Source organism: Euphorbia lathyris, chromosome 1, assembly GCF_963576675.1.
Source record: "Euphorbia lathyris chromosome 1, ddEupLath1.1, whole genome shotgun sequence".
Taxonomy (NCBI): Eukaryota; Viridiplantae; Streptophyta; class Magnoliopsida; order Malpighiales; family Euphorbiaceae; genus Euphorbia; species Euphorbia lathyris.
Genome location: NC_088910.1, coordinates 63,042,341 through 63,053,628, shown reverse-complemented (window position 1 = coordinate 63,053,628; position 11,288 = coordinate 63,042,341). Strand labels below are relative to the sequence as shown.

The following is an 11,288-nucleotide window of genomic DNA, read 5'->3' as shown; positions in this document are numbered from 1 at the left end:
GTTTTTTAAACATGCATCAAAAGAATCTCCATAAACTGAAAAATCATCCATAAATACTTCCATGATATCTTCGATGAAATCATTAAAAATTGCAGTCATACAACGTTGAAAAGTTGTTGGTGCATTACATAGACCAAAAGGCATTCTTCTATATGCAAATGTTCCATAAGGACATGTGAAGGTTGTTTTATCTTGGTCATCCGGGTAAATATATATTTGAAAGAATCCGGAATAGCCATCAAGAAAACAATAAAATGCATGACCGGCTATCCTTTCGATCATTTGATCGATGAAAGGTAAAGGAAAATGATCTTTCCTAGTTGCCTTATTTAGGTTCCTATAATCTATACAAACCCTCCAACCGGTGGTGGTTCGCGTAGGTATTAATTCACCTTCATCATTCCTTACTACAGTTATACCTCCCTTTTTGGGTACACAATGGATTGGACTAACCCATTCACTATCCGAAATAGGATAAATGATTCCATTGTCTAAAAGTTTAGTAATCTCATTTTTTACTACTTCTTTCATGTTCGGATTTAAACGTCTTTGTCTATCCGCTTTAGGTGGCTTATCTTCTTCTAAGTGAATCCTATGCATTACAATACTAGGATTAATTCCTTTTAAATCTGAAATCTGCCATCCCATACTTCCTATTCTATTTCTAACAACTTCTTTCAATTTTTCTTCTTGATTTTCTGTTAATTTGTTAGAGATGATTATAGGTAGAGTATCACTTCCGCCTAGGAAAGTGTATCTCAGATGGTTTGGTAATTCTTTAAGTTCTAATTTAGGTGGAACTATTACTGAAGGCGGAACTGGTCCATCTTCTTGAATCAAAGGCTCTGGGTCCTTATCTTCTAATTCTTCACCCATTATAGGTTCCATTATTTCTTCTCTTTGAACAATTTCATTAACACATTCTTCAACTAAATCAAGCTTCATACAAGCGAAATCCTCCATAGGATATTTCATTGCTTGATTCATATCGAACTCGATCTTATCGTCACCTATTCTTAAAACTACTTTTCCTTCCGACACATCAACTAGAGCACGTCCCGTGTTCATGAATGGTCTACCAAAGATTAACGGACAATTAGCATCATAAGCAAAATCTAAGATAACAAAGTCAGTAGGAAAAATAAATTTGTCAACTTTCACCAAAACGTCTTCAATTATACCATATGGTCTTTTAGTGGATTGATCCGCTAATTGCAAAACCATATTGGTACGCTTGATGTCTTCTTCTAAACCTAATTTCTCAAAAATAGACAATGGCATCAAGTTTATACTAGCTCCTAAATCACAAAGACAACTTGGGAATTCTATATTTCCCAAATTACACGGAATGATAAAGCATCCGGGATCTTTGAGTTTAGTAGGTAATTTGCTTGATACTATCGAACTACATTCTTCAGAAAGTGAAATGGATGAAATTCCTTCCCAACTAATCTTTTTTGAGATTAAATCTTTCAAGAATTTTCCATAGTTAGGAATTTGCGTAATTGCATCCATGAATGTTAAATTTATATGCAAATTTTTAAGTTTATCTAAAAATGATAAAAGTTGTTTATCATGGTCCTTATTTCGGACCCTGTGTGGAAAAGGTGGTTTTGGTACAAAAGGTTTTGGATTAGAGTCAATTGGCGTATCTTTTTGTTTTAATGTATCTTCTTTGGATTTTGGTAAATCATTTCCAGGTAAAGTTGAATTTCCGGGCATTTCCAGACCTAAATAGTTTTTTCCTGAGCGAAGAGTGATAGCTTTAACATGCTCTTTCGGATTTTCTTCCGTTTGGCTGGGAAGACTTCCCTCTTTGCGGGATGGAATTGATTTAGCAAGTTGTCCAATTTGAACCTCCAAATTATGGATGCTAGATGATTGGTTTTTGATAAGCTGATCGAATTTACTTTCGATCCGTTTAAAACCATCGTCTTGATTACTTACCTTTCCATTCATAGCATCAATAAATTTGTCGATTTTTGAAGATAAAGTGCTAATCGTATCTCTTGTTTGATTTTGATAATTATTTATCCGATATTGATTAGCATTTGCATTATTATTATTATTACCATCTTTCCAGTTAAAGTTAGGATGATTTCTCCATCCAGGATTATAAGTATTAGAATAAGGATTAGTAGTTTGGTTTTGTCCTTGGACAAAATTTAACTGTTCTATCTCATTCATACCTTCGTAATCAATGTCTCTCTGGATAGGATCATTAGGATCGCATGGTGCCATAAATTTATCAATTTTGTGCGATAAGGCAGAAAATTGGGCTTGTAACATTGCTACAGGATCAAGATTCATTATACCTTTAACCGATGATGTACCTGAGGATGATGGTTTCGCCGTCGGTATATGGCCACGCTCGGCGGGCCACATACTGCTGTTGATTGCCATTTCTTCCAAAAGTTCTCTTGCTTGGGCGGACGTCTTCTTCATAAATAACCCTCTAGACATAGCATCTAATGAACCTCTAGTTGTAGGATTTAATCCATTATAGAATGTCTGCATTAAAAGTGCATCTGGCAGTTGGTGGTGTGGGCATAAACGTTGAAGTTCTTTAAAACGTTCCCAAGCTTCATAAAGAGTTTCATTATCATTTTGTGTAAAAGATGTCAACTCTTTGATGACTCTTGCGGTTTTTGCTAAGGGAAAATATTTTTGTAAAAATGCTTGGGCTAATTGGTCCCAAGTTTCAAATGTTGCAGCAGGCATAGAAGTTAACCAAATTTTTGCCTTATCCTTCAAAGTGAAAGGAAAGAGGCGAAGTTTGATTGCTTCAGCTGTTACATCAGTAATTTTAAAAGTGTCACAAATTTCTAAGAAATTTGTCAAATGTGCATTAGGGTTTTCGTTAGGTAGTCCATAAAACGTTACGTTGTTTTGCAACATATTAAGCAAAGCAGGCTTAATTTCAAATTGATTTGCGTTTATACGGGGTCTAACTACACTATTAGTTACACCGGCCATTCCTGGCCTAGCATAATCCATAAGTGTCGGTGGATCGGCCATAATCTCTGGCTGGTCTACTTTGGTTTTTAAGGGTGTTTTGTCTTTGTTTTTGTTGTTTTTGTTGTTTTTCTTAAGTGTTCTTTCAATTTCTGGATCTAAAGGATCTGGTGGCGTGCCCGAATTTCGCAAACTGCGCATGAACTTGAAATTGTTACACGAGCCAAACTACCTTCAAAACAAAATTGAAAACAAGTATGTTATATAACTGAAAATAAATAAAATATAAAAATTGTATAAAAATAATGTATAAACCTATATTCGAAAATAAAATACGAAAAATAAAAATTTTGTCAAAAATTTTGGCGTATCCCCGGCAACGGCGCCAAAAACTTGTTGAGCGATTTCCGCAAGTGCACGGTTTCGCTTGTAGTAATAAAAATATCGATCCCACAGGGATACGTTTTTTTAACGAAAAAACTTATTTTTTGAATCTGTTAATTTCGAACTAGTTAGATTTACTATTAAATGTAAATGAAAAGTGAAAATTGGTTTAATTGAATTTAGGAAATTTGTTTAATTGAATTTGTGAACTTTGAGTATTTGAAAATGCTGGAATAAGATTTTATATTTAGAATAAATCGATTGTTAGAAAGGTCTTCTGATTTTAAGGATGAATTTTACAAAACAGGAACATTTAGAACTTTTTAGAAAAATGAATGAATTTATTCATTTGCATTAAGCAAAGAAAACAACTTAAACTTTGTATCAATTATGATGATGAAATAAATGACGGAACCTCTAATTAATTGGCTTTGAACGCGACAAAACCCTTTCGGGATAGTTGCCCTTACTCAAATTAAAACTCTTTCGAGATGATAATTTGCCTAAGTGTTCAACAAAGTTTCCTTGTAATGATTTTGAATTCAAGTGCATATTAATGAAAACACCAGCCTCACTTATATTGGATTGGTTACCATAAGTGCTGCATAACGATTTGTCGAATAGAACGGACTTTATTAGATGAAATATAAATTGATACAAGTTTACAGAGAACAAGGAGCATCGAGTTCTTCGAGGGCGTGCAAGTGAAGGGCTTGATCGGTTCCGCTTCCTTGGGTTTCCTAAGAGGTTGTCAGGCTCAGGGGCGAATACTCTACTCAATCTTCTCGCTGTAACTTCGTAATAGGGATTCGGTCGGCCACTACCATGATGCAAACTAAAACTGGAACAATGTCTAAACGCTACTGAGTTGTAATTAAACTATAAACAATATGTGTACCTCATCTTGTTTTGTACAGAATCTAATTTCTAACTCTCGAAATGTGTTTACTTAGAACTTCGACATAAGTTCTACGCTCTGATTCTATATCTATATTATAACATTTCACTGCCCTTTTTCTCAACATCAACTCTTTATTTATAGATGTTGAAGGGTTGTGTTTGAAGTGATGTATCCGTTGGTTAAGAGTCGTGTCCGTTGTGAAAGGACGTCTTTATCCACTTAAACGAACGCGTTTCTTGGATTTTCAGCATGTGTTAAATGCTCTTTGTAAATTTTCTGCACTTACCGAGGATGGTAATCTGCGGCCGTGAATGACGTAGCATTGAGTTGAGCTTCGGACGAAGGGGAGAAATAGCTATACCACGCGTGTCGCGGCCGCGGGTTGAGGATCCACTGTCGCGGCCCGGTGATTTTTCTCACTTCTTAGCTTTCATTCGTGTCTTCGACTTGGCGCTTTCGATTTACGTCGTCTTTGACTCCTTTTGTAGGGTTTTTCTTCTGTTTTAGATCCTTTTTCGTTCCTATTTGGATTTTACCAAATATTTAGGTACCTTGCAAGAAAGAAAGATATTCGAGAGTAAAAGTAATCTAAACAGATATAAATAACACAAATTTGTAATAAAAATGATGTAAATGTTAATGATATTTTAGGTATATTTTGGGCTTAACAATTACCATCCATGAATTGGAATAAATACAATTAAATGACAATTAATAGCCATTAAAGGGGAATAAAGACTTGACTGTTCGAATACCTCAACTCTGAGGGTTTCAATGCTAAATGTTGGGATTAATGGAGAATTGATAGCAATTAAAGATGAGTATGACACAACTCTTCACCTGCTTCCCCATTAATGCTGAAGGTTACAGAAACCTATATAAATACCCCAGCTTCCTAGGATCAAAGGTACACTTACTGATTCTCTACTTTTGTGCTTACAGTTTATTCTCAGAAATATTACTGACTTTGGCATCGGAGTGTCCCCTGCCGATCCCAACGGCGCCTCACAAGGAAGTGCTCCGATCAAGGATTTTTCCACAAGTTATCACCATTGGTAACCAGAAAGTCTCCATTAATGCTCCATTAATGGCGGTTACTGATCTCATTCAAGTATGACCGTTAACTCATTAATGGGTTATTAGTTGCCTTTATCGGGAATCGGCTCAGCCATTCTGGGGCGGATCGAGATGACATGGCGGGTCTCTCATAGGTTTGACTACGGATATTGTGTGGAGGAATCTATGTGATCCGCCAACTTGGTAGCTTGCTTGATACGCCATAGTTTTCCCGATTGCCTTGATACGCGGTCGTTTTGGTCAATTTCCCTTTTAATCCCCTAAATAATATTAGGATGTTATCAGAATATCAGTTTCAGATTTTTTCCCGACAGTGTCGATATCTGTAGATATTTGTCAATATTTGTATATATCTATAGATATTTATAGATATGTGTTGTCGATATCGATATGTGTTGTCGATATCGAGAAATATCTACAGATATTGTAGATATCTGTAGATATTTGTAGATATTGTATTTGTAGATATTTGTAGATATTGTATTTATCGATATGTGTTGTCGATATCTACAAATATCTAAAAATATCTATAGATATCTACAGATATTGTATTTGTCGATATGTGTTGTCGATGTCTATAGATATCTACAAATATTTACAGATATCTAAAAATATTTATAGATATCTACAGATATCTATAAATATCGACAAATATCTACAGATATCGACACTATCAGGGAAAAATCTGAAACTGATATTCCAACCAAAATGCATTTTCAGATAACAATGCCACTATTTTTAGGGTTCACACGACTAGGAAAAACATGAAAAAGGAAGAGAAACAATATATATTGGGACGAGATTGCTGGAAAAAGGGTCCCCTTCTTCCTCCTCTTTCGTTCGTTGTTCGCCTTCTTCTCCTCATCTTCCTATCGCCGCCATTCACTTCTCCTTCTTTCTCCTTGCCGTTCGTTTCTCCTCCTCTTCATATCATCGCCTTTCACTTCTCCACCTCTTTGAGTGTGCCGCCGTCTCCTCATCTTCCTATCGTAGCGTTTGATACGTTAGAGAGATGAAGTTCTGTTTAGGAAGAAGATGAGGGCAAAGATGGAAGTTGTCTGTTGAAATATGTTAGTTTTGTAAATTTTTTTCAAAGAGGCTAGAAATATAAACTAATCCCTTAAAAAGGGCTAGTTTAGTAATTCTCCCTAAAATAAAATAGTGAGAGTTATTTAACTTTCATTAATCCCTACTAAATATGTTTTAAGTTTTATCTCCTCAAAATGGTAAAGAATAGTTTGAATCTCCACACTATTTTATTTTAAAGAGTCATTAAACTCTCTCTAATATAAGCTTGGAGCACTACTGAGCTCTTCAAAATTGGAAAAAGAAAAATAATGTATAAATGAGAGATAAAAGAAATTAACTAAATAATAATAAGGGAAAATTATAAAACTAGGTCAAATGGGAGGCTCATTTATATATTTAACCCATTTACTCAACTTACTACATATCAAGACTGATTTTGTGTGACTTTCCCATAATACCCCTAACCTTCCCACTTCCCACAATGCGGACGGCCGCTCCCCCCTTCTCCTTCGTTACGCAAAAAGTTGGCTCCTCCATTACTGATTTCAAGAATTTTGATCTTCCTATCTTCCTTTAAATTGCACGAAATCTGCACCATTTCGCCAAATCACAATGAATTTCTCTTTTTCCTCTCTTCATCTCTTGATTCTGCAACTTCATAATCCTAGAAAACAAAGCCATGGTTCTTCATCTTCATGTTCCTGCTCGTTACTTGGTTTCTTTCTTCTTGTTACCATCAAAGAAATGGTATTCTACGTTATTTCCATCATTTTCCCCAGTTTATCATATTGTTATTGTCGCTTTTAAGGGTGAAAGGCGCGAAAAATATAAGTATCTGCTGTTTTTTCTGCGTTTTTTCATGAATACACTTCACGTAGTCGATGATTTTGCGAAGATCTGCGAAGAGAAAGAGCCTGAAACGTGATGATCTACTTCGTGAATCAATTAGTTCGTGAAGTATGCGAGTAGAAAAGTTCATGATTTCACTCGCAGACTTCACGAAAGCATCAATTTGCGACGTATATCGTCACGTTTCAGAGCTCGCAGACCTCGCGAAAACATCGATTAGCGAAGTGAAATCACCTCTTTCCCTGCACATTTAAATTCGCATGCTTCGCTAATCCTCATTTATCGAAGCCAAAATCATCTTTTTTCCCTGCCTAACACGATTAATTTTTTTTGAAGGTGGTTGATTACATAACATCCCTTTCTAGAAGGCGGCGTATTGGGCTGCAGGGGAGATGACTTTCCTTCCTGTACAGGGAGAAATTTCCCTCAAGATTGGCACATTCACTCCTAAAATGGTTGGTTAGGAGAGATTGTGCCAATCTTGGTGTGCACCATGGGAAACGTCCATCCCAAAAGGTCTGGACTTCCATTTCTCATCCCAAAAGGTCTGGACTTCCTGTAGAGAGAGAAATTACTCATTCGCTTCAAAATTGGTACCGAATTAGTTAGGTTCACTTTGAAGTGATTTGTTAGGAGTTTATTGTGGCAATCTTGTTGTAAATTTTGATAATGTTATGATTTTAATGTTAGAATCTGTTATTGTTTGACATTTTTTGTTATATACCACTTCGCGAATTAGCTTCAAAACACATCCAGGCTTCGCATATGCTAATTAAATTCATCAATTAAACCAAAAATTAGCTTCGCAGGCTTCGTATATGCTAATTAAATTCATCAAGTAAACACAAATATTAGCTTCGCAGGCTTCACATAATGTCGAATCTGCGAAGTTAGACGAAATGGAGGGAGACGCGCGTAAATATTGAGGGTATTATGGGAAAGTCACACAAAATCAGTCTACATATGTAGTAGGTTGAGTAAATGGGTTAAATATGTAAATGGGTCTCCCATTTGACCCATTTTTGTAATTTATCCTAATAATAATAATCTATCTAGCGTGAGAGTTTAATAATGGGACTTATTTAACTTCCATTAACCCTACTCGATAGTGAACTTCAATCTCCTCAAAAATGGAAAAAGACAAATAATGTATAAAGGAGTAGATAAAAAAATAACTAAATAATAATATTTTTTTAGATCACAGATTCACAGTATAATCTCCTACAGTAAAGATATATTTAGTGAGTCATAAATTACATCTATGACCACTGAATTTTACTAATTTTCACGATACGACTACTGAATTTTAAAATATAATATAAAAATTATTGAATTTTACATTTTGTTATACTCCTGACCACTAAACTTTAACTAACTCGTTAAAATGGCCCTTAACAATCTAAAATAAAAATATTCGAGAATTAAATTTGTTTAGAATGACATTTATCATGAAACCATATTTTTTATTTTCCAAAACCGCTATTTTTTGAGCTCTTAGAATATTACTATTAATTGATTAAAACACAGGTTACGTACGACAAAATAACATAATATTTTTATGATAATAATGAATTAAGCTCGGTGACTCTGAAATGTTGTTACATATCTTCGACTAGGCCGAGTTTAAGATTGATATGAGTGGCTCTACTACGGAGCTGTAAATCCCGTGTGAGGTAAGCCAAAAAATGAGGAGTATGTCCTTGTCGAAAGTCTTCAATACCTACAGGTTCATACGCTTCTAGATGATAAGTTCTGGAGTAGAGGTGTCGCTCATCGTTGACAATCATGTTATGTAGTATGATACAAGCTTCCATAATATCATGCAGTTTATTTTGATCCCAAAACCTAGTTGATCCATGAACAATTGCAAAACGGGCTTGGAGTACCCCAAATGCCCGTTCGATATATTTCCTTTTACTCTCGTGCTTCTGTTTGAAAGTGACTTTCTTAGGTTCAACCGCATGTGGAAAATTTTTCACAAATGCACCCAGTTAGGATATATACCATCTGCCAAGTAGTATCACATATTGCACATCTTATTATTGAGAGTGTATTGCTCTTTTAGAGCTACTCCTTGTAATTTGTCTCGAAACAAATGAAATTTGTTTAATAAATTGAGGTCGTTATTTGACCCAACAACAACAAAGAGCGCATGACAAATCCATAGATCCTATGAAGCGACTGCTTTATTCATTGATTATAGGAACCCTATGATCTCATCTAGTATATTGTCCTTTCCTCTAATAAGACAATGTTTCCAAACCTAGTACATACAATCAAGACTTCGAAGCATTTTAGGAACCCATAGGTTTCCTTATGCATTTGAAATAAGCGATGGACATCATCAACATTAGGCTTCACTATGCCATTTTCCCTTTCACATGACACAAGATATATGATAAACATTTGTTTTCGCATCATCTGATTGTTTTTCATGATAGTATATTAAAATTATGTCATCTGAAAGCGTAAATGTAAATTAGCTCAATTGACATGTGGCCTTCCGTTGACACAACTCTGTCATCAAAAGAAAGTGTGCGTTTAAGTCAAACGTTACTTCATCATCAGATGACATTTGTTGTAAATGATTGTCATTGTATGCGGAAAACAAAAAAACGGCAATGAAATTTTCACTTACACGGCCAACGAAAACTAATGTCAAATTTAAGGCGCTCAATACGTTTGACTAAAATTTCAGCTCATATATAAACCCCTCTCTCATTCCAAATCTTTCACTAGGTTTCACGCAGCTCGTCCTCATCTTTCTCAACCATCTCTTTGGCTATCTCTGGTCGATTGCTTTCTTACTGGGTCAAAATAGGTAATGGCAAGCCATATTTACTTTGTTCCTGGATGTATTAGAGTTTCATTGTTCCTTACTATATCTTTTCGTCATCTGATTTATTTTTGTGTATGTTGATTTCATCAGCTGGAAAGGATATCTATTAATTTTCAGACATATCGTTGAAAAGGTTAGATATTTGGTCTTTATCTTTTTTAACCTAAGGCAATATATACTTCGTGATGCTATTGTGGATGATGCTGACATAGATGGATATTGCTCTTTTTATTTGCAGGGATAGTAAGAGTGCTTAAGTATATGGGACGACTGATGGAAGAGATGGTTGCATGTCTATAATATATGGAAAGATTTCTTTAACTTGTTGAGTACATATGTTGTTATGTTGGTTGCATGTATGATGTTGTTGCATGCCTTAGTCAGACATGAGTATGTGATAAAGGGTTGTGTATAATAATTGCCATGAACTGAATTCTTTTGTATACAATAGTCAGACATGAGTATGTGATAAACAAGAGTTGTGTATGTGTATTGTTATGAAGCTTGCATGTATGAAGCATAGTCACTATAGTGAAGCATAGTCATATGGTCAACTAAATCTCCATCACTATGTATTATGTCACTTGGCTTGGTATGATTATGGAAAAGCATTCAACATGGAGATGAAGTCATATGATTCTAACACTAGAAGTTTATGACTAAACTTGTGGTGACAGTATCATACACTTCATCACCTTGCTCACTTTTCAAGAACTGTACAATCCAAGTGGCAGGTACATAGTAAAGGAGATTCAAGTTTATGGTTGATGTTCTGTTTAGGAAGCTAGAACTATTTGAAGCATGTTTGTTTAGGACGCTAGAACTGTTTGAAGCATGGTTGATGTATAACATGTTTTGTGTCGGTTGAATATACATATGTCTAGTTAGACATGTTTGAAGCATGTAGCTGTTTGGTTGAGTATTGTGATTGGCCATACTCTTATGCTATGAATGTTTATTGAGTGAAATAATGTTCATGCCTACAACATATGAGAAGATTTCTATAACTTATTGAGTACATATATTGTTATGTTGGTTGCATGTATGATGTTGTTGTATGCCTTAATTAGACATGAGTATGTGATAAAGGGTTGTGTATAGTAATTGCCATGAACTGAATTCGTCTATATACAGTAGTCAGACATGAGTATGTGATAAACTTATGGTTGATGTTCTGTTTAGGGAGCTAGAACTAACTATGAGTATATGTATGTGCATATGTATATGTATTGCTATGAAGCTTATGGTTGATGT

At 35.1% G+C, this 11,288-nt stretch overlaps 1 non-coding gene across 1 annotated transcript; it reads left to right on the top strand.

Moving 5' to 3' along the window:
• The first annotated feature begins 2,533 nt into the window (after window positions 1-2,533).
• On the top strand, window positions 2,534-2,640 carry LOC136216009 (small nucleolar RNA R71). Its single transcript, XR_010683007.1, has one exon. It is a non-coding gene; the product is annotated as a small nucleolar RNA R71 (small nucleolar RNA).
• The last annotated feature ends 8,648 nt before the right edge of the window (window positions 2,641-11,288 follow it).